General features: G+C 39.0%; 1 long non-coding RNA gene across 1 annotated transcript in view; it reads left to right on the plus strand.

Moving 5' to 3' along the window:
- LOC130682858 (uncharacterized) overlaps positions 1 to 24,101 on the plus strand; it is a 29,966-nt gene extending 5,865 nt beyond the window's left edge. The window contains exons 2-3 of the long non-coding RNA XR_008996251.1: positions 8,095 to 8,224; positions 24,025 to 24,101. This is a non-coding gene — a long non-coding RNA (uncharacterized LOC130682858). The remainder of the gene's footprint in view (positions 1 to 8,094; positions 8,225 to 24,024) is intronic.
- The last annotated feature ends 1,281 nt before the right edge of the window (positions 24,102 to 25,382 follow it).

Below are 25,382 nucleotides of genomic sequence, written 5' to 3' on the forward strand. Positions count from 1 at the left end.
TTCAAATATGAATATTCATTTGATTTTTATACTTGATTTCTATGTGGATACCACATTTCTCTCTTTATTATTATTATTTTTAATAAAATGCTGAAGTGGTAGGTAGATACAGGATAAAGGTAGAAAACATAGTTTAGTGTTGTAAGAGAGCAAATGTAGATGATCAGGTGTGTGCCTGTAGACTATGTGTTAATCCAAGCTAGACAAGGGCAATAAAACATCCACGGATGCGGAAGATTTCTCTCAGAACGGGGGGGGGGGGAGGTTCTAGGCCTCACCTCTGTTGATCCCCAATTTCTCACCTGATGACCCCCCTGCGACTGTGCCTGTCTTAGGTTGTTCCTCCCTTGAGGAATCTTACCCGTCTCTGGCTAACCAGTCATCTTCCGGGGCCATGCAGGGAAATGTAAAGTTGGTAAGTGAGAGAGAAGCCTTATTGTTTGAAAAGGTTAGCTTTTTACTTCTTTGCATATTTATGTCCTGTGGCTTCTATGCCCAGCATTTGTCTTGAGGTGTCTTTACCACTTGGAAGAATTATGATACTCAGTAAATTCGATATGTGGCACGAATTCTATTTAAGGGTTGTAATTAGGAAGGAAGAAGAAAAGCTATAGAAGTAGCAGGCGGAAGAAAACATGGGAAGATTGATTATTTCTTTGACATATCTTCTTGTAGAGTAACTTCAGCATGTATAAGTTTTAAGCTACTACTTAAATTGCGCACACACATTAACATAATAGGAGTATAGTTATGTAACCAAAGCATATCTGTAATTACCAGCCATCTCCAGTGAAACCAAGAAAACCTGTTAGGCACCTTAGGCATTTGTGAAAACTTATCTATGATATGGTGGATATTGTCCAACTGAACTTGAACAGTCTGAGAGAATTCAGACAAATTAAAACAACCCATTCCTGGGGACTGTTCACATCCCATATGTTCTTTTAACAGTAAATAGTCTGTAGTTGTAAGATTTTGGAGTGCTACAATTTGCACTTCTCCTAATTCTTGGTTGAGTTCCAACAGTATAGATCCAGTCAAATTTGTTGTTTTACTGTATGCACAGGCCAGCTTAGATATCTCCTTCTTCATTCCCATGGCAAGTCCAGGAACTGGTGGGATGAGTGCATCTACACCTGTAGCAGTGCGTGGATCTTTGTTGGGGTTTTTTTGATGATCGTCTCTGGCATGAGTCTTCCTGAGAGTGCTGATGTTGGAAGTTCTTTTTCATATTGTATCTTAGTTCATTTTTGGGGTAGCCATATTAGGCTTTGATCCTCTGTATAAACACAAACAGACCCTTTGCCTACACTTTTATATGCCCTTTATATCATTGTGTAGAACTCATTGGAGGTCACCACACAGGAACTGCTTTTTTTTTTTTTATCATTAATCTACACTTATATGATGAATACTTTGTTTACTAGGCTCACCCCTATATCAGGTCCCCCCTATATACCCCTTTACAGTCACTGTCCATCAGCAGAGCAAAATGTTGTAGAATCACTACTTATCTTTTCTGTGTTGTACAGCCCTCCCCTTTCTCCCACCCCCCTATGCATGCTAATCTTAATACCCCCCTTTTTCTCCCCCCCTTATCCCTCCCTACCCACCCATCCTCCCCAGCTTTAAGTCTTATCTTAAGACTAGCCTTACCAACATCTTCTGATGGCCCATCCACCTTAGTATAGAATACACTGTCCTCCTACAGGCCCTGCTCTCTAGTCCCACATAATCTAGTAGAAAAGACCAAAGGTTCAGGGTCCAGACCCAGATTCAGATGCATTTTATAAGAACTTTAATATTATTCCTTTAATTTCCATTGCTTTAATTAAGTGACCCCTTTAAATTAGGACATGTTCATGAAAGTAAGAAAACAAATCAAAGAGAAATAAAATTCTTGCATACCAAATTTTAATATATGGTCTATTTGTTGATATAAAATATATTTTTGGGGGATTACACATAGTCATATTTTACACTTGTGTGGAGGAAGGGACTGGATCAAAATGCCTTTTATTTTGTCCATGACTCCAATAAAGTTCTGAGGTTTCTGACATTGTCAGAATATACATGATATTGGACATGGACAAGATAAGCATAAGCATTTGACCTATTTTTGACCTCAGACACTCTTAATTCACTTCCAAAGACCAAATGAAGTGATAACTGCATGCATCAACAGTCTAGAATTTAGCTGGCCCTGGAGACATTGCATTAGTGTCCTAAGGGTGAGGTCTAAATTAGATGGCAGTCAGGTATGTATGTACACAGGAGCGGTCATTACTGTGGGCAGATGTGCACAGTAATGGCTGGCAGTGGAGATTGCTGCAGGGGGAATTCCTTGATAAAAATGAGTTAAAATGAAACAATGGATTATCCAGATGGGTGCTTTTCTACAGACTACATTTTTATTAGTGAAGGCAATCAAAGGAAAAAAGTCATTAAAAATGAAAGCTGCTATAATGTATTTATTTAATATCATCTATGTAGCACACAACTGTATGCATATATATGAAATTTTTTCTTTCAGTCTGAGTAAGCTAAAGGAAATAGTGCTTTTATTTTTTTCCCTAAATAAACATAGATGGGAAGCTGGTACATTAAGGCAATGTAGGAACCTAATGTACAGGGGCAGAGGGACTCCTTGCAAAAGAGTTAAATCTTAATGCATGTAAGCCAAACTGCCCATGATCTCATTACACCACAGAGAGTGTGCAAGCATTGCTCCCCAATCACAAAGAAAAATCAGTGCACAAGTGACCTGTGTATTAGCATCTCTGCAAATCTCAGGCAGGAGCTGAGATTTATATACACTTTACTCACCCCTGAGGAAATACCCATTTTACGCCATTGATAGGCCAGATGTATTTTCCTCTGTGAAATGTGATCAGAATGTAATTAGAAGAGAATACACTGCATATTCAAAAACAAATAGATAGTATTCTTTTAAAACTCCATGGTAATTTAGAACAGGCAGCAATATCAAATTAGAGGAGTTGTGTGAAAGGGTTATTATTGTGTGATTGGGCTGTGTGGTTATATTTGCAACAGTGCACTGATTTAGTTCTATGGCCATTGAGCTGAATTGAAAATTTCACATGTTCAAGAAAACTTTGTCTCTGAATATGATTACTAATGTGATAACATATCTCACATTAGATAGTGTGATTTCTTGAAAATGCCGATGTGGATTTGAGTCTATTTTTCTTTTTTTTTTTTTTCCCAGGACCAATTTTACATGGGAGGCAAGAAATGAATATAGCTTTGGGGGAAAAATACACACATTTCTAATAGAACTTGCTAGAGCAATCACACAGACTGCTATTATTCTACTGCATCTGTGCATTTTGCTGTAACAAAGTGATTAATATGCTTCAAATTTTGAACTTAGAAACTCAACCATTTTAGTGCCATGTCATCAAAATACACAAAAACCTGACACATCTAACTTCTATGCAATCCCAAGTAGTATGAAATTATATGTGTATTTATAATGTCTAGGCATTTGAATGGATTGTATGACATAAGCGTGAACAATTGTATACAGGAACATGAATAAAACATGTTTAAATGCATAAACAAGGCAGACACCAGCCAAGAGAATTGTATATGTACATGATGAATTAGGATGAAAATTCATCCTTCAATCTCTTCTAGACTTAGGATCACACTATTTTATATAACTGAATACTTTATAGGAAATATCTGGGGAAAAAAGGCATAATTTATAACCTGTGTACTATGAGGACTTTAATCCTTAGTTTTATATGAATGGAAAAGATGAGTAAAACACTGTGTTTCTGAACCTCTCTGAAGAGGTCCAAAGATAGGACAGACTAGTGGCAATGGATTTAGAGACGGGATTAACAACGGTTGCTTCTGAATTCAAGGCAGCAGAGACCAATTTGACAAAACAGAATATTCTCATAAGCAGATTTAGGCATCATCTGGGACTATTGATGGGTCCAAGGGACCGATAACACATAACCTTGCTCTGGTATTTGTCAAAACCTTACAAATGTGAAGAATGTCTAGAGAAAAGAAAAGTTTGTGGGTTCACATTAAGGATTGAAACAAGATGTGTGACAGTTTAAAAAATATGACCCTGAATTCTCTAATAGTACTTCTGTTGAGAGGCTGGGTCATGTCCCTTCCCTTTGAGTCTAGGTGGGTCTGTGACTGCCCCAACCCACAGAATGCAGCAAAAGTGATCCTGCAGGCTTCTGAAGCTCCATGTGCAAAGGCCATGCAGTGCCGCCTGGTTCTTGGGATGCTCACTCTGGGAGAAGCCAGCCGCCCTGTAAAGAAACCCCACTGCCCTGAGACTATAATGCTAGAGAGGCCACATGTAGGCACCTGGCTGACAGGCAGTTGAACCTTCAGATGACCACACCTTGATTCTTGGCAGGCACTGAGGAGACAAGCCATACTCCCTCTTCTCCAAATCTCTGACTCAGAGAATCCATGGGAATAAAATGTTGTTATTTTACACCACTTAGCTTGGGGCTGTTTGGTACACAGCAGCAGTAACTGGGTCAAGCCAGTATTTCCCAAACTTATTTTTGATAATGGTCAGTTGGAGAGCAAGTTAAAAACAGCTTCTCACATTTCACCCTTGGGCTTTCTGACTTAATAGGTCTGGACAGAGGTGGGGGTGGAGAAATCTGTTTTTAACAAACAGTATAGAATGTTAACTATAATAAAATGGCTCCAACATGCCATATGATTTGTTGGCCAATTTTGATATATGAATTTTTCATGACAAACATATTTCCTTGATTACTGGAAACACACAACTTAAAGGCCTATTTTTCTAATCCCACTTGTGAAAAAGCAGCGATAAGATAGGACACTCTAGTTAAGAGGAGCGAGAGGGAGGCCAATAAGGTTTGGCATAAGAGGGAGTTTTATGAAGAAGGTGGGGCTACAATTAGGCCTTTGATGCTCACAGCCCTGGAACTGGCTTAGAGGAGGAGGAAAGTGTTGGAGACGGAGTATGGAAACGGGAGGGGAGGCAGAGGGTGAATGACTCCCAGATCCTATCACAGCACCAGGGGTACTCTGCTGCATTTACCTGTTAAAGTTATTACTTTTGTCAACAATAATGGCAGCAGCCCAAACCACCTTTTACTGAGTGTTCCCTTTGTGTGCATGGCCCACATATGCTCACCTTGACCTCCTGCCTGGCCACTGCCAGCATCCCATCTTACTCCCCTTTGTATCCTGCAATAATTGGTGCTGTGTCTGGCACATGATGGGTGGCCCATAAATGTTTATTGATAATAATAAAACACGATTGGGAGGTAATATTTATGGGGCACTTTCTATGTGCTAGACACTTCAGTCCTAACACAAATCTGTCATGGGGTAAGATAATTACCCAGTTACAGAAGCAAGAACTGAGGCAGGTTTGTGACTTGTCCAAAGTCATGCAGAATGGGAACAGTGGCCTCTGCATTCTGACTGAGGTAGTTGAGCCCCAGAGCTTGACTCCGAATGCATTAATGAGGCTGTAGGAGAGAATGGACAGAGTCTATCACTCTTCACCCCTCCACATACTGCCTCTACCTGGGGCACTCTTGCCTTTCCTTGCCCAGTCAATACCTACACATCCTGTCCTGTCCTCTGATATTTAGTGGGGGACAGGAATGGTGCTATCATCCCATACAAAATGCCAGCAGCACCCCAGTTAAGGAACACTGTGTAATAACACTAACTAAAAACTTGAAGGAAAGCCCCCATGTATTTACAGGGTCCAGATGGTGAATTATTTTATTTTATTGGTATGGGAGGGAATATTTTCTCTTGACCCTTTTGAAGTGCCAAACTTACATGTAACAATTTATTTAAGAGCTGATTCCACAGAAACCTAAAAGAGTAGTATTTTAACTTTCGGATGTGAATCTAAGGATATTTTAAACTTCTAGTTCTTAATGAAGACTTCATTTTTTGCACATGGACACTCACATAGTCAACAAATTATTTTGAACACTTTTATAGGCAAAGCACTCCTCTAGGCTTGGAAGATATGGCATGAATAGGACAAAGACCCTGCCATCACACAAGAGGGGCTTTACAACCCTAAAATCCAAGGGGGGACAAAACATGAGAGAGACGATTCAATTGCTTCTTTTGCAGCCAAGAATTATTTATGTGGGGTCTCTGAAAATATAACTAGGACCACATTTCTTTATAACTAGACAAGCTCATAACCCCCAGGGTGTATGCACTGTCCATGCCTTGCAAGAAAGGTAGATGTAGATTGTGTCATTAAAGCCAATTGCTAACACATACCAAGGGCTGTTTGGGGACTAAGAGAATTCAGGATTTATTTAAAATTGGGAGAACAGAAGAGTTGGAACCTGTCAGAAACCTTGCCAGTGCACTATATTAACTGTCATAAATATTTCAGTAAAATCACTGGTTAAAAGGATGTCAGCACTGATCTAATTGTTTGCAAATTGGGAAAACTTAAAGACTGCCAAGAATCCTTTGAAAGCAGAATTGGTTGCTCTTTCTTTCTGCTCATTTTCCTAAGCCTCTTTATTGGGGCTAGCCAGGTAGGAAGAAGAAATATATGTAGGGTAGAATGAGAGTGTTAATTGTTATCATCATTATTTTGTGTTTTGTGTGTGTGTATGTTTGCTGGTACTTTAGGTAATATTCTTAATTTGATGGACCGGAAGAAAGAAAGCTAAGAGAGTTTCCTTTTCATTAGCTGAATGTAATTGATGGAGAAACCAAGAGAAATATTTCCTACCTATTCCTAAAGCTAAAGATACAAAAAGGGGTAAAGGGATGCCATGGGCAGAAAGAGTTAACAGAACCACAATTAACCACACTGAGTGGTTTCTGTGTGGGAGGATCATTTGTTAAGATACATATGAACTTTGCCTTGCCTTTTTCTGGCATAAAGTGAAGATGGCCCCCCCTTTGGGTTTACTTATCTCAGGAGAAGTTTGCCAGAAGGGAATGTCATTCCCTGTCTTTGGTGAAAGCCTAAACTTCTTGAGGTGATTATACTAAAGTGCCCTGAATATTGGGGAAGAGAGGTAAGGGAAGGAAGAATAGGAGAGAGAGGAGATCCTTCAAGGCTGATCTTGGTGTAGTGGACACCTATACTTTGTTCTCTCACGGTGGACCCAGTGGTGGTAGGGCCACAGAGGGGAAATGGCAACATGGTGGGCTGGACCTATACACAGGGTTTGCTCATCAAGGTAAGTATTCCATGTCTCTTTTGACTTGGGACCATTGGGGTGGATGTCCCTCTCTGGACAAGTGAGCCTGGGCCATAAAACATCAGCTGTGACCATGTGCATGGGAGATTGGAGGTCTGACTCTGTTTTCTGAGTTTGTGAGAGACTCCCAGGTTTCTCTGAACTTCTGGAGAGGGCAGGATGTCAAGAACTGAAAAGTCTGAGAGTATAGCCTGTTTGCAAGGTGATAAGTTAATTCTTAGTGTTTCATGGATGTTGGCAGAAGAACTATGCTCCTGGGTTAGAAATGAAGGGTAGTTTATTACTCACAGCAATACTAGGAGCCAGAGTATCACTATTTTTGCCTTGACTCCCTAAGCCCTGGGTGTCTTGGGTGATTTAAGGAGAGCCAGCTGATAGCAGCACATTTAATGGGTTGCTTTGTAGGAAAGGAACCTTGGGTTGAGGGAACACGACCTTGTATAATGGGTTGTGAATGTGCTTGCCCTTTGCTCTGGAGGGAGACACTATCTCTATCTTCCAAGGCTGTTTGCATTAGAAATATCTTTGGAAAGATGATATGAAACAAAGGGCAGTCAGGACCTCTGCTCACCAGATGTGCAGAAACATGAAAGACTCCTGGAGAATTGTCTCCCAACTAAGGGGACATTCCATAATGTCTGAGATTAAAATTCTGCTATGGAATAGGGCTCTGAATTCAGATTTAATTTGGTTAAAAGAAAATAAAGAAATACAGTGCATCTTAAAAACAAGGTCTATGGGATAAGTTTTATACCCACTATAATGCTAATTCTCTATATGATTTATCTTACTTAAGGACATGGATTTTGGAGTCAGACAGATCTGAGTTTAAACTCTGGTCATTACTTTCTAGGAAACTCATTTAACCCTCAGTCTCAGTTTGTCCACCTATGAAATGGAAATAACAGTTTCTGCCTTGAAGATGATGTGAGGAATTAATGTGATGCTGCCTGGAAGGAGTCTAGCACATTACCTGGCATGGGGTGAGTGCCAAATATTTGGGAACTATTAATATTATTTAAAGGTATACAATGTAGTAACACTAAATGTGTGTGGGAAATAGTGTAATTGAATGTAGGAAGAGAGAAAAGACTTGTTTTTCAAGTTTTCTGCCTTATCTTCAAGCTCCTCATTCATTTTATTTGGAAGACTTTTTGACTGGATAGATTAGGTTTGAAGAAAATTCAAGTTTTCCATACCTTCATCCCTCATACCTTTGTTTGAACTGATAGACAATGGAGGAATATTATTACTTTACAGAGAAAATTAGAGCTAAAAATAGGAAGGCCTGAAAATCCAGGCTGACCCAAAGACAAACTAATAAAACAATGGACCCAGGCTAGAGGCTAGCTAGTTCCTTAAGGCTGCCCTGTCCATAGAATAGGCATGCAGGCAGGCCACAAATGGCTTACCAGTGTGCCTAAATAGTGATACCTTCAGTTGGAATGTGGCTGAAGAAGGCTCTGTGGTGGCTAGAGGGTCCTCCCTGGGCCTGTCACCTTTGACTAAGAACAGATATCATATAAGAACAAATCTTGTACGTATATCATGGTGAATATTATTAATAACACTGTATTGTATATTTTAAAGTTGCTAAGAGAATAGATCCTAAAAACCGTCATCACAAGAAAGAAAATTTGTAACTATATGTGGTGATGGATGTTGTCTTATTGTAGCGATCATTTCACAGTATCAAATATTGACTTACTCCACTGTATACCTGAAACTAATATAATATTGTTTGTCAACTGTATTATCAGAAAAAAAAGTGAATCTTATTTTCTATATGTGCCATGATGTGTAAAAGGTTGGGAGGCAGTGATTTAAAGACTGAGAACTTTAGACCCACAATGGGGAGAATTGTCTTTGGAGTTAGGAAATGAGGGGTAGAGCATCATTAAAAAGCTCAACCTGAATTCAAGATTTATTAAATGCAAGCAGGGATAGGATAGGTGAATTCCAGGATTCCAGGAAGGCAAATTATTTGCCATGGATTTGCCCACATGGTGTTGCTAACTCAGAGTTGCTCAATACGGGAGAGCCTATGCGGGGATCCAGCTGTGGGTCGTAAGAATCCTGGAGTTTGGTGGTTGAAGTTCTACCTCTGCCAGTGGGCTTGGGGGCTGGGGCTTACCTGTAGGGCAACATACTGTCATTTGGTTACAAAGCAGAAACCCACTTATCTGGAAAGTAAGGTGCCAATGCCACAGTGAACCCAGAAACCAGAATAAAGTCCTATCAACTGCCCAGGTTAGTGACTTCAGGCTCCTTGTACTTCCTCAATGTATGGCAAGAAGGCAAGCTAGATACCTGAGTCTGGAGCAGGGCCAGATTTTAAAGTAAAGGCATAAGTGGCTTTGGGTTTGAATGTTAGGAAGAAAGCCAGGCAGAGAGCCAAGCAGATCACAAACCACCCCTAGGGCCCTCGTGGCTGTGCTGTCAAACTTAGAAGTCACTGGCTGACCACCCCCACCCCAGTATCAGTTAATAGTTTTGTTCCTTGCTGAAGTTAAAGAACAGTTGGGTTCTGGTCTCCCACATCATATTACAAGACTGTTTTTAACAGAGTGGTTAAGTAATAAGCTCAGATAATCATGCTCAGCTGTTATAGCAGCATTTGAGTCGTTCATTAATGTGGGGATGTTAATCTGCTTTATTATAAATATAGGACAATTACCCAGATGATGTGTGATGCTTTTTCTAAATTTCTTTTTTATTTAGTCCAACATAAGAATTATCATATTGTGCCTTTGCCATGGGTACATGTGGATGAGGTCAGTTATGGGGAAAGCAAAAGCTGATAGATAAGTGGGTGTGGTTTCAGGAATCAATTAGTCAGTAAGGACATTAAGGCCTTCTTCTATGACTAGAACTAGGTATTGGTGGCATGGGGACCAAGAATTAAAAACTATGGGCATGTGTCTCAAAGGATTTCTGAACTAGTGGGAGGAGGCTCAACTATAGGAGTCAGGGTTGGTGAGAACTTGGGAACCGCTGGATATTGTATGCTGTGGTGTGGAGGTGCTTTGAAATGTCAACCACATACTGGAGGAAGGTAGACACATGCAAAGATAATAGTTTAGGTCTCTGATTTGAATCTTCTGAATTGCATCTCTGATTTGCATCAGTTTAAGACCAGGAGGGTTCTGTAAAAAAATAAATCATTCAATCCAATGTAAGGTAGGTGACTGTGAAAAGGGGCAATCCTTTAGAGAAACAGCAAAAAGAAAAAGATGGCAAGTCTTTGATTAACTGAACTTTGCTACCCTTTGAGAAAGACAGTCACAATGATAGGTCTTTGATCCATGCTAAGAATTTGGAACACTTCTTACCCTTTAAACTTCTGTGTTTTATTTTTTTAAGCTTTTCTCTCTCCATGGTGGTTATTAGTGTGTTTTAGGGGAGGAAAATAAATTTCAGGAAATTGGAGCTAGTGGGCTATTAGTTACAGGAATTGTACTAGTGAGTGGTCCACTATTGGCTGTGCTGGTTGTACTGAGGCTCCTCTGTCACTCCTGGAGCTCTGCCTTACAACTTCATACAGTAGTGATCATTTGTGGGAGAATGAAACAGAGAAGGAAGCTGTGGATAAACTGAGAGTTCCTGTGGCCAGGATTCTCACCTGGCCCTGGTTGACTAGCTCACTGCACACCTGTGGGCAATATATGGCTATTGACTCTATATAAAGAGCTCCGCCCAGTGCTCTGGGTGTAACACAGTGGCACAGCTGCAAGGCTGCAGGAGAGCAGAGCAGAGGCTGGAGTGGTGACAGCATTGAGGACAGAGGCCTGGAGGATGCCTGTGCGGGATGACTGTGCAGAGAGGCCCAGAGGACAGCTGTGCAGGATGGCTGTGCAGGCAGAGAGGCCCAGATGACGGCTGTGCAGACAGAGGGGCCCAGAGGCAGAGACCGGCTTGCTGCATGCAGACTCGCTCTGAGTGAATGGGATTCTAGTGACTGATCTGCCACCTGGAAATAAAGTTGGGTATAACTCTTTCACCCCAAGAATGTTTTGGTGTCAATTTCTTTGGTCCCACTGAATCCACAGCGAACTTGCCTGGAGCTGAAACCCATTGGCAAGAAAGAAGCCATATCTCACCTTGCTGTGGATGTGGGCTGGATAGAAGGGAGTGGCTGAAGAAGGAAAGACACAAAACAGGGGCAGCAGGAACTCACTGAAAACAGGCACTCAAAGCAAGGGGAGACTAGGAAATGGAGTTCTTTTGAGAGTCCTGAGATACTGGGAGATGTTAATTCATGCTTAAGCAATTTGAAAATTGATGCTGAGACTGTCCCACCATCTTTTCCCCCTTACTGCCAGAAAGTTATGGGGACATCCCGGCAGCTGACATTTGGGTTATAAAGGACCTGGTGTTTTCCTGTGTGACAACAAGGAAGGAAGGGGTTAGTACTGTAGAGACTGTGTTAGATTCCACAACCAACCTTGATGGGGAGAAAACCTTAAGCAGGTGGTTTAGAAGAGCGGGAAGATTAGCAGACCTTCCCTCTCTGTGGTCTCCAATGGAGAAGAAAAGGAAGCCATGTAGCTTAATTAATTGTCCTGGATACCCTGATAATTTCCACAGAAATACACAGTCCTCATGTGCCATCTACCCCAAGAAGGGTGTCAATTGCTAAGGGATGCTTCATAAATTCAAAGAAATTCAAGTAAGTGGAGCCACCAAGGCTTCTTTGAAGAGATCTGACTTCAGTTTGATTCTAAAGAGGAAGAGAGATTTGGCTAAGGAGAGGTGAAATAGTTTAACGATTGCTCCTATCCTAAGTGTTTCCTATGTGTTATTTTACATATGTTGTTACTTCATTTAATCTTTGGATGGTTTATATAACAAATGACTAAAATGAAGTTCAGAGAGATGAAGTCCATTTTATGATAGGTGGTGGGGTTGTTCCATATCTAAGAACTTCTCGTGCAAGAGTGTTTTTAGTCACTACACTCTGTGGTCCATAGGTCAGACTATGTGGTTTTAAATTGGGGACAAGAATGCCCTTCTGGAGGCTATTTTGTAAAATGAGGAAAGGGGGAGTTTGAGTTATCACATGCACTGGAGGTTCTCCCAGAGTTTAGTGGGAGGGATCAGGGTGCAAAACATTTTTCAGTCTTTGGGCAGTTCTGTACTAAGGAGAATCACCCCAAATGCTGAGTTCCTCTGCTGAGAAACACTAGAGGGGAAAATGCATAAATGTAGTAGATGAGGCAATGGGAACTGGAATTGCCAGCAGTAGGAGGACATATGAGGGGCTGAATGGAGTTGTGTCTAATCAGTGCACAGACTTAGACTGGGGAGAAAAGTTTGCTTGCTTCTCAAGCATTCCAAATCCTTTCCCACTTCTGCTGGTTATTCTCTTAGTTTGGCTTTTCTTTGCAGAGCTCACCTTTGTCCTTCAGGTCCTAGAGCAAATATAATCTCCTTAAGAAGGTCTTTTCAAACCACCATCCAGTTTATTTCATCATCCTTGTTTTTGTTATGTTTTGTTGTGTAACAAAGTGCCCCAAAACTGAACAGCTTCAAATAACACTTACTGGCTGTGTACATTTTCTGTGTCTCAGGAAGGTGGGAGCTGGTGATCTGGCCCAGGATCTCTCACGAGGTCTCAGTCCAGCTGTTGGCTGGGGCGGCAGTCTTCTGAAGGGCAGGGGGATCCAATTCTAAGACTAGAGACACTTTTGTTGGAAGCCTCAGGTCCTTGCCAGTTGTTTGCCGCCTCTCAGTAGGCGTGTGTGAGTGTCCTTAGTACATGGCAGTTGGCTTCCTCTGCAGACTGAGGCAGAGCATGAGGGAGTAACCAAACCAAAGCCACAATGTCCTTTATAATCCAATCCTGGAAGTGACATACCATCACTTCTTCTGTTGTCAGTCAGACCAACTCTGTCAAACGTGAGAGGGGACTTCGCCGGGGCATGACTGTCAGGAGGTGGGATCACGGGAGACCATCTTGCAGGCTGGCAACTAGAGTCCTGTGGATTTTCTTCATAGCACTTACCCCAGTCTTAAATTCTCTTGTTTGTTTAACCTGTTGGTTATTGAGCTCTTCCTCACTAGAATGAAAATTGTACTAGGGCAGAGACACTCATCTGGCTCCCTCCTGAACTCCCAGCCCGTAGGAGAGTGTCTGATACACTAAATATTGTTGAAAAAATGAGTATGTGAGTGAACCAAACGGTAAAATATAGGAAGTCACTAACTAACCTCCATTTCTTCTGTTTATTTTTATCACATTAGTTTGTGGTTATGTTAGGAGTTACTTAGAAGATCACTGACTGAACAAAAAGTCAGGAGCATTGATATAGTGTCAAGTTCACTTTTTTTCTTTCTTTTTTTAACTTAATAAATGATTTAAAATAATTAACTATATTTTTAGTCTTTCATTCTGCCAAATACAGGCTCTAGTAATAAAAATAGTGTGGTGTAGTATATCATAGTTTAAAATTGCTTTCACTTTCTATACTTCATTTGATCTTAACCATGCCATGTTTAATTGGATAGAACTTTGACTTAAAGATGAGGTATTGGAGGTTTGGAGAGGTCAGTGACTTACCAAAGGGATACACTTAATGGGTAACATGGGACCTAAACAAAGCCTCTGTCTCCAAATAAAGGGCACAGTCCCTGAGTCTAGAGTACCTTTGTTTAATGCTTATATAATATTTCTCTCATGGTAAATTAAAATAGTCTAATATAAAATGTTATTTTCAGAAGAGCATACTTTCTTTCATATGTGTGTGGACTATTTCTTGCATACCAGGGTGGTTGTATTAACTAACGTTAGAGCATGGGTGTTGAATTGTTTATTCAATTTAATTTAGTTATCATCTTTTTTACTGCCTGCTGTGTGAACCAGAACTGTGCTAGATGCTGCATATAAAAATGGTGAATAACCTATGTGCCTTGATTTTAAAGAATGAGATTTCTTGTACTTTCTTTTCCTGATTCTAAAAGCAATTTAGGTGTTTTCAGAATTTTTGTAAAATAACGAAATGTATAAAGAAGAAAACATTTGCCAATGGACCAACCTCCAAATGTAAACTACCATTAACATTTCAGAGTATTTCTTCCCAGTGTTCATGTATATGTGTATGCATATGTACTTCCCTATAACATTTTAATGCAAGAAAAAAAAAGTGTTTTCCCATGTACATTAAATGTGACTTAGCCCCTAACCTACTTAGTCTTGGGTTTGCCAGCAACTCCCTTGAGGTTGTAAAGGTCCCCATGGGTTTGCACAGTCTGGGAAAATTGGGATGTCTTCTGATCTTCAGTGAGTGTGGTCCCAGCCCTCATAGACCATTCAGTGGTGGATGCTCCCTGGTGTCAGGGCTCACAGGGTACTTCTGTTCTGGCCTGAGGTCTCCAAGAGCCACACCCACCTATGTGGAGCATAGAACAGAGTCAGGGGGCAGAAACTCATCAGTTAACTCCTCTGTCCCCGAGTCCTAAGAAATCTAATTCTCTCCCTGCATTTGGGCCTTGCCATCTATTATTCTTAAACCTCTCTCTCCCTTACAGCTCCAGCTTGCTCACTCTTGCTATGTCCGAAATATCCAAGCTGTTAACTCCTTTTGGAGCAAAGGCTTTGCTGTTCTTCAATGAGTGGGGGATGAGAATTAGATTTCCATCCTCTTGCTAATGATTATTCAGCAGAAAAAAGGACAAAAGACAAGATGCTATTTAATTTGTTAATTACATGTGCTACTTTTAATATTTCTACCTATATTTAAATTTAAATGGTACTAAATGTAGTTTTGTATCCTGCTATTTAACTGATGCTATATCCTACACATATCCCATATTATTGAATGTTTCATAAGAAACAAGATTTTCCTACTTTTTGGTGTTACAAAGAGTAGTAAAATCAATAATGTTGAGCACAAGTCTTTGTTCAAATCATAATGATCAATTTTTATAATAGATGGTGGGTTTCTGCTCTTAAAGAGTTCATATCTGGTTTGAGAATGAGAGTAGAGTAGGGAGACAATGAGAGAAATAATTTTTATGTAGGTGGCTTGGAATAGAGAAAGAATACCAGGTGCAAAGGTGGCAAAAATGGGAGAGGCATCAGCAGCAATATATTTAGGCATGCCTCCTTAATCCCCTGACAGCTGATGGCATATATTCTAGATCTGACCTGAAAGAATGGCATAGTCTAAGGCCTTACTATTCAGAGTGTGGTCTCACACCAGCAACATCTGCAACCTGGGAGTTGCTACAAATGGAGAATCTCACACCCTAGTCCAAACCTTGATATAGTGTAGATAGCATCACTGTTATCCCATCCTAATCTCTGTGTGCTAACCAGCTGATAAGCCTGCGTTTTTAGCTTATAGCCTAATTTCCCTTTCCATCAACACAGAGCCCATGTTTGAAAATGCATAAGCAGTTATTGCTATTATGATGATGACTATTATTACTCCTACCTTGTTTTTATAGGGTATATTTTCTTTTAAGAGTTGAAAAAGCTTAAGAAATATTGCATCACTAATCCTTACAATATCACTGTGAAATAGGTAGGTGGCAAATATAAAAAAGTATCAATATTATGCTAATAATACTTAAGTATATGGTGTGAAATCCTGGGCTATCTAATGAAAGCAATATCCTTTTGCTGCTGGTGAAGTATTTATGTTTATATCTCTTATGTTAAATCACTGAGGGATAGGGCTTGTCAACCTATTATGTTTTCCTCCTTTCTCTCATTTAGGTAATATTCCTTTTGCATTAATATGGAAAAAGGTCATATATATTTCTTAAAAATTAAAGGCCTGAAAGAGATTTTACAAGCATGACCTCAGCAGTGGCCACTATATCAGGGAAATATGTACTTTGCGTTACCAAATCAAATTGAAATCAAAGGCTGTAATTTAGTCCAGTTAACTTCTATACTGAGGCATTTCTGGACTGAGTCCAACCTCTCTTTCCATCTTGCCAGTTGCTGTGTCACATGAGTTCTTTCCAAACTTCAGTCATTTGTTTATCACATTCACTAATTCTATTCTTCATCTTTAAAGACAACTAATTTTTAAAATCTTAAATAAATTTTGCCTAAAAGGAAGTTTTATATTACCACCACAATTGGAAGACCAATAAGTACTACTTGGTGTAAAATAAAGTAACACTAAAAATAAACATAATGAAACCAACAGCATTATTAATTTCTAGCCTGTAGACTTTGAGCCTGGGGCTGGCTCTCTCTGTTAAAAAGATTTAGCAAGTACTAGAGCGGTTGAGAGATATATTGGCACACAAAACTGAGACTGTCTTCTTGAGACAATTAGGAGAATTAACAGAGTTACTAGGAGGTTATTTCTCTGACTTCATGATTCAGTGTTAATGCCTGCATGTGTACTCCTCAAAATCAGTTCCTTTAACTCCCATAATTTTGAACATTAATTCTCAGATGTAACCAGAGCGGTCTACCCAGTTTCCCTCATTACTCCCACTTCCTCCCACTAAATATTTCCTGCTCTGAGTCTTTGTAAAGCTCTCATCTGGTCAGATGTCTTTTCTCTGACATTATTAATCTTTTCAGACTTCATGATTGATTTTAAATTCCTTGTGGCGAGGTCCTTGATTTCCTGGGCTTGTGGAACTCTGTCTTTTTAATTCGATTTGTAGTACTCAAGTCATACTTATTATATACCAAGTTAATGGCTGAAAATCTTCTTGTGGGAGAATCTGTCTTCCTTACTAGCCAGGTATCTCTTTCTCAACATAGTGCCTTGCAAGCAGCAGGTGCTCAGTCAGTAGTTGTTGCTTATTTGAGACAAACTTTCTCTGCATTAGCTCCATTTATTGTGTGAATGTCCATGTGCTGACTGGGGCTGTATTTACTATAGATCAATAGCTCTGAGGGTTCCTGTTTGACTGTCACTCTGTTCAGTGTCATGACAGCTGAAGTAGAAACTTTAAGCTGCCTATGAGGACACTAAGTTCTAATTTAGATCTGCTTTGACCTGAAGTTATGGTTTGTGCTGTTCCTGACATTCTTAGGGACCTTAAAAAAGCCCCGTCTAACTCAGAAGAGGTAAATTAAATTGAATGGAAACTTTAGGTTTGGATTCAATCTAGGAGTCCAATCATCTAAAATTCACAGAAAGCATCCCTGGAAGAGGCAAGGAAACTATCTTAGACCATCTGACATAGTTTTCATTATTCAAGCCCTTCTTTCTTTAGTGTGTGCAGTCTTTCAGGCTCTCTATACCATGACATGATTGCTTCCTTTTGGGCTCTGTTTGCCGGTTAACTAAAGGCCATTGGCTCCTCTCCTGAAACGTGCTCGTTTGTAAGATGTGGGTGCACTATTCCCGAGCAGGTCACCAAGTGGACAAACATGTCCTTACCACTGAAATCTTGACATCTCACTTGGGTAAAACTGAAAGTACCAAGATCGTTATCTAAATACAGATAACTTCCCTTGTCTGAAATCTTTCCATTGTGAAAAACTTACAGGAATTTTAAGATATTTGATGATTATAAGGACTTTCTCCAGAAATACACTCTTTTTGCAGAGGCCTAGTCTTCAACTGTGAAGCTTTTCAAAAACAGCTAGAGTGCATTTTAAACAACACAGAAAATTATTGTAAAATACTAGAAACTCACATAAGAACCAGAGGTGTCAAATCTAACCAGGCAAACCCATCGTTCCTTCTCCTTATTTTTGGTTACAGGTGTTGAGATTGTATTTTCATGGCCTCTAAAAATTGCCAGTATCTGTAGGAATACTAACGGGTTAATCTATTCCATTTACTTAAATATTCCAGACCATGATGAAAACATTTTTGCACCTAAGAGGAAAGATTGTGGGTGAAAAACTGAAGATACATGATTTATCACTCCCCTCACAAATAAAATTTATTCATTGCATCCACCAGCCATCACACAGATGGTCAGAAAATTGGCTTTGTGTAGGGATGTGGATTCAGGCATGAATATTAATATGAGACAGATGTAAACGCATATTAATATGCATTTGCTTTGCATGGACTGACATTACAATATTTTCATTAAAGAAACTGCTTTTGAAAAGAAAGTATAGGTCACCTTTTACAAAACATAAAATTGTATAGTAGAATATATTTGTTTGCTTTAGAAAACTGCTGTTAATAAGAAATGGAAAAATTAATGTTGAATCTGTGGTTGGATGTTTACAACATGGCAACAGAGGCATCAGAAAGATTATTAATCTCCTCTGGATTGCAATTAAACTCTATTTTTGAACTTTAGCCATACAGGGTATAGGCTGGCACTTGAGCAGTCTAGGAAGCAAAGCCCTGTTTGGTTAGGATACACAGACAAGTATAAATTATGAGGAGTCTGAGATAAGCTAAACTATCTAGAAAGATCCATTCACATCCTGAGACACAAATTTTCAGTGTTCAGTTGCCGTAATGGCAGTGATTCATAAAAATATAAGATTTATGCAGGCATGGTACTTTGGAAATTTTTTTTTTTTTTTTGGTGCAGGACAGCATTTATGCTCACATCAGCTCCAGCATCTGTGCTGTTAGTATCTGCTTATGGTAGCATTGTGCTTCCTTCCCAAGTGGAAGGAGAGAACGTGACATTGTAAAAAGCTACTCACATGCTTGCTGCTTTGTACTCACAAACCATTCACAGGGTGTTTTGCCACTAAAATATTGCTTACTGGAGAGAACAGCAGTTTTCTTCTGTTTGCGAATCCCCTTAAAACTGCTGTGTTGGCTCTTCAGACAAACATGATTACATCCCAGCACATGAACGTGCAAGTTAATTATTATAAATGATCTGTTATTGATTATTCACTTCAGTGACTTCACTAATTCTTACAAAACCTCTGTGAAGCTTCTGAATTCCACTCTCCAACCCTGATTTTCCCATCAGACTTCCTCATGTCTTTCCAGCTGCCTGTTCAGAAAATCCATCTGGAGATCCAGCAATGTGTCCCAAACAGAGTCGACATCTTCCCCCTGGACACTGCATGGAATACTTGAGCAAGCATGAAATCTGGTCTGCGGTCATGAAGTGATGTATTCAAATCCTGGCTCTGTCTCTCACAAGTCACCTATCTAGGCAAATCATTGAACTTTTCTGAGCCTCAGTTTCTTATGGGTAAACAAGGGGATAGTTTTAACAGGTTCCACAGTTATTGCATTTGATTGTTTGGCATATTACTTGTGAGAACTTAACTTACGGAAATTTACCTAGCATGTCTGGCACATAGTAATTTCTCAGATTTTTCATAATTTTCTATTTCTTTTAGTGACCTAGTTGCTTTCCAATCTCTGTCTCAATTCAATTACTGTTCATTCTGTCTCTGTTCATACTCGTCTTTACTGTCATCATTCTGCTTTGGCCTTGATTACACTTCTTCTGGTATATAACCATTTATTATACAATGCTTTCATAAAAGGTCTCCTCAGGTCCTCCTCTAAACCATGGGACAAGTTGATTTTCCTAAAGCACAGCACTGATCAGATTTCTCCTTTGTTCAACATCACTCAGGGTGCTAAGATTACCTACCAAGTAAAACCCAAACCCTTCATTGAGAGACAGTGTGTGTTTCTGCTGAGCCTCGAATCTGCACCCGGAGGCTGGGCTCCACCTTGGAGTCTCCACATCTTCAGGATTTCTTTTCCCCAAATGTGCTCACCTTCCTGCCTTGGCATTGTCTGGGCCCCACTGTTAGAGCACCTCTCTGTCTTGTCTCCTGGCGGAGTCCTACCCATTTGAATAACTCCTCTCCCAGGAATTCTTTCCTCTGAACACCTAATGCATTTGGTTTCAGTCCAATAAATGTTTACTGAAAAGTTGATTTGACAAACACATCTATAGAACTCTAATTCATTCAGCCTGCATCACAGCCTTACCATGCATCTGTCCTATGTATGAGGAAACTGAGGCACAGGGAGTAACTCCCTTGGTCTCAGGGCTGTTAAGGGGCAGATTTGGAACTCCAACCCAGGCGGTCTGGAACATGAACACATGTGTTATTAGCCACATGTGTTCTATGCCATGCTGCTTCTCAAGTTCAATATTTCTATTATTTCATGTGTCTTCCCATCAGTTCTAGTCCTATTAGTGTACCATTGCAGTTCTCTACCAAGCCCTCTGTTAAAAAAAACAAAACAAATAACGCCAAGAGTGTTTGTCTGGATTATTGAATAATTTAGCTTATTCTGTCATGTTTGAGTCAAAAGATCAAAACCAATGGCTGTCTGTAGGTTCTAAATGAGCATAGCTATTTGATTGTGGATTTTATCTCTATTTGCCTACCTATCTATGTATAAATCAATGTTTCTTTGTATATTTACATATTATATTTCTTTTAGGGATGATATAAATATTTTCATTCTGATTCCATAATTCTTATATATCATTTATGCATGTGGTTCATGTATTGAAGATTTTCAGCAAAATGGGATGACTTGCATTAAGCAGCGAAGAACATTCCCATGCCTCTAGGCACCCAGTAGTTTCTAGGTGGAAAACAAGCTTGTTTTTCTCCCTGCCTTATTTCCAGTGCCTAGCATATTGCCTGGAATATGGCTGGTAAACAAATGCTCAAAGAACCATTCTATTTCCTCATGTTGTTCTAAGTACTCTGAGTAATAAGTTATTTATATGTTAATTTATTCCTTCATGTTTGTTATGATCACCCTTGGTGTGGTTCCTAAAGTTGCAATTCAGAGTTCCACATGTAGTCACTTCCAAAGAAACAAAGAAATGAATCTTTATTTTCCACTTGAGGGCGGCTAGGCTTCATAGGAAATAGAGCCCAGGGTGATTACAGAATATATTTAATTGGTCCCCTGACCCTACTTCTCTCCACTTGTGCAGGCAGCTATTTTTTGAAGCAGGGGCATCTAGTAAGGAGGGCACATACCCTTTAGGAGATCTGTGGGTGGGCTCTGGGTCTATGAGATTGCTAAAATTGTTTACTTAATTGTATATGAATTTTTTGGGAGAGGTCTATAGATTTAAAAAAAAATTCTTATTTACCTTTTAAAATGATAAATGATATGTTCATACTCTAAAAATAATTTGAACTGTATGGAAGAATATCAAGTAAAAAATTAAACTAGCACAGAAGCATATCAAGTGAAAAGTTAGAATTTTTTTCTTTACTTTCCACTCTTTTTACATCCTCAATCTCTCTCCTCATAAGAGGATCGCATCACAATTCTATTTGATGACTGACTTTAGTAATATAAAGTCATATTTCTATATTAGTACATATAGACCTACTTTTTAAAAAATCTTTATTTTGAAATAATTATGGATTTACAGGAAGTTGCAAAAAAAGTACAGAGAAGTTCTGTATTTCAGGATGGTAACATCTTGCATAACTATAGTAAAATATCAAAACCAGGAATCTGACATTGGTATGATCTAGAGAGTTTATTGAGATTTCACCAGTTTTGCATGTAATGGTGATTGTGCATGTGTGTTTGTATAGTTCTATGCAATTGTATCATATGCAGATTCATGTAACCAATATCACTGTCAAGGTACAGAACTGCCTGTAATCATAAGAATGCCTCCTTCTTGCCCTTTAATAGCCTCATCTGCCTCTTTCCCTGCTATACCTAATACCTGACAACCACTAATATGTTCTTTAGCTCTATAATTTTGTTACTTCCAGAATGTTATATAAATGGAATTGTATGATTTGTAGCCTTTTGAGATTTTCTTTTTCTTTTCCTTTTTTTCCCCCACTTAGTGTAAGTCCCTGGAGATTCACCCAAGTACAATAGGGTTGTACCACAGTTTACTTAGCTATTTGCCCACTGAAAAACATATAAGTTGTTTCCAGTTTTTGGCTATTATGAATAAAACTGTTATGAACATTAATGTACAGGTTTTTGCATGAACAAAAATTTTCATTTCTTTGGAATGAAAGTACTCAACAAGTGCAATTGTCATATGGCAAGTACATGTAGTTTTATAAGACACTGCAAAACTATTTTAAGGTCCATAGCTTTTTCACAGATTATCAAAGGGAGCTGTGACCCTAGGAAGGTTTAACTAAATGGACATGACCCATGTTTGGCCTGTAATGCAGTTATTTGCTTCAAATTATATGTAAAGAAACTTCTCTTTTCTCATTCTCTCTTCTGCTTCTCATGGGTATTTGACATTAAAACTTTAGCAACAGTTCTTTGATGGCATTTCCTTATCATTCACAACCCTGGTCGTGGGTCTCCCCTAGCTGCTTCTAGTCACAGTCTTCAACATCCATTATCTGCAAGAGAAATCAGCAACAACTCTTGCTCTTAAGGATTTTGACTGCATTTGTCATAGTATTCTTGTTTATTTACATTGTTGACATTCCATCTACTGATTGTTAGTGTCTGCTGTGCTAATTCTGTGTTTTATAGAAAGTTAAGTTCTTTTTACTTACTTTTGCACTGCATTTTCTATGTCCTCAAAATGCAGCTTGTTAAAACCCATGTTAGCTATCGTCCTTTTTGCTGCCAGGAAAATTTGAAAGAAAACACCTTGCTTAGGCTGGGGGTGAGACACGAATTTTCTAGGATAGAGAAGGATGATGATAAAAATTGATTAAAGCCAGGATGATGCAGGTTTATAATTTCCTTTAAGTTAAGTCTTCACTGGTGCTTCATTCACTGGTACTTGGTTTGAAATGAGAAATAAAAACACTAAGCAGCCATTTACAAATATAGACAATAAAACAATATCAGAGGTCATGAAGCAGATAGTTTGTGCCCAGAAGAGTAGCCCAGTATTTAATGCTCCCTGTCAGTCTCCTTTTTTCCTGATTATCAGCCTGTTTGATCCAACTTCTTTTCAGCTTATATGTCTATGTTGTTTCATCTTACTCTGGGATCCAGTATACCCACTGATAACTTGCCATGAGAGCCAGGCTACTCGTGTTCCGGTAAGCACTTTCCATCTGCCGCATCTGATTTAGACCACATCCTTCTCTTCAGGATCTGATTCTAGAATGACATCAAGTCCTCAACAGATGACTCCATTTACCTGGTCTTGGTTGAAGCTTGACTAGATGTCAATGATTGTGAGCAAACAGTGGAAAGCATTCTTGTTATTTTCTTATTCTCTCCCTCTTTTCAGGTTATGTTTATCAAGAGCTAATTGAGTGCCACACTTTGTGCCAAATATTGTGCATGCATTGATTCTTTTAATGTTGAGAGCAGCCATATGCACTTAGCCCATGTCCATCTTTTCTGAAGCTCTCTTTCCCTCTAACACATGTTGACTAGTCTTCATGGCACACTGGATGCTCAGGCCAGTGGGTTATTCTCCAGTGCACCGAGTCCTTCAGCTGCCTGCAGTGGAGGGATGTGCTCAAAGGGTCAGTGAGCTTGTTCCCAGACCTGTGTTTCAGTGTGTTTATTTGGAAATTATGTAAGTTGATTAAATATTATATAAGATGATATCTAGATGGGAAAGAAAGAGGTATTGATTTTATGAAAACTAAGTTGAATGTTTAGAAAGTCTTTATATAGGAATTCACTAAACAAGTGGCTATTAAATTTAGTGTGACAGAAAAAGTCTAGAAGGATTTTGTGCTTAGACTGTTTTACAATTGTCTATATGTTCTATTTCTCTTTAAAGAAAATAAAGCTGGAAATTATGGATACTTACAGGTGTGGTTTATGCAAGAAAGAGGTCTTGGGACTATTTCATAAGCTTGATGAATGTTCATTTGTATGTTTTAAGTTAATGTGAAATATTTGAGGTATGTTTGTATCATTTTAGGACTTCCCTTTTTAATTTGTATTTTTGCTTATATAACTAATTCCAGGACTGAATTATGCAGGATAAGGAGGCTGCAAAAATACTGTGGCATTTTACAGATGAGGACACTGAAGCTTAAAGAGGTTATGTAACTTGTTTTATTTTTCCAGTCAATTCATGATAGTGCATGGGGTACTGCAGAACTAGGATCAGATATACATTTCTGTGTGGGGAAATGGCTTGATCCTACATCAAGGTTTTTTTTTTTAACTGTTATATAATATGCATATTGGAGCTTAAAACCATTTTTTATGGTGATGATAAATTTAAAACATTGCAACATTGTCATTAAAATATTTAAGAATGTTCACTGCAAAAAGACAGGTTATAAAAATTACATATAATGCAAATCCAATTTTGGGGAGCATAATATGTACATAGTATATATATATGTTGTAGATAATCGTTACCATCAAATACACATATCTCCACATAAAATAGACCAAAAGAACTTATACCAGTTGTGAATGATTGTTTTATACCTGAATGGTAAGAAGAGAGATATATCTTCAGTTTGCTTTTCTGTATTTTTCAAAATTGTCTCTATGCATATATAATACTTTATGATCACTTAAAATATTCATGTCAGTTATGATCTTCTTTTTTCCTTTCTCCTCCACCCAAAAAAAGTGCTGTTTGGTCTATTATTACAGTCATTTTAATACTGGTAGCATGGAGTCAGGGGAAGAGAAGGGATCTTCTACAATATTTTCCCTTTGTCTGGCCTTCTGGACAAATTGCCTTAAAAACAGGCTTCTATTCTGATCTGCTTTTCCCTGATACCTGACGATTCATCTCAGGTGTTTCTCTCCTGGGCCTACCGATGTCGTATCAGTGCAGCGTTCTGAGGAACTGAATGCCGTATGAGTTGGTTTAACAGAGCTTCTGTCATCCTGGATCTCTATTATGTGTAAGATTATTAGAAGTCTAATGTCTTGTGACCTGGAATGGCCCAGCTGGAATGAATAATTCACCATCTAGTCTTCTCCACTCACCTATTTATGCCTATTTTGTATAAATGGAAGTTTTCTAACAAGTGAAAAAAAATGGGTAAATAAGTTTTCAGGTTTTGTTTCTTGTACACCTTTAGTAATTCCTAAGCTATATAAATGTGCAAATGAAAACCGTCCCTTTCTATCCACCTGGCTTTCTCTGTGCAGTTCACTTAGTTATGTCTTTGTCTTTTCCTTTTGGTGTAACAATTGCTAATATGAGGATGAATCATAATATTACTTGTCGGGAATCTAACTGAGTGAAGTATGCCCAAGGAATGTGATGATTAGCGTGGGGGAGGTGTGTTACTATGTGAAAAAGTGAAAAACATATTCTCTCTTTTTTTTTATCAGCATTGGTGGAAAAGTTGGT

Source organism: Manis pentadactyla, chromosome 3, assembly GCF_030020395.1.
Source record: "Manis pentadactyla isolate mManPen7 chromosome 3, mManPen7.hap1, whole genome shotgun sequence".
Lineage (NCBI taxonomy): Eukaryota > Metazoa > Chordata > Mammalia > Pholidota > Manidae > Manis > Manis pentadactyla.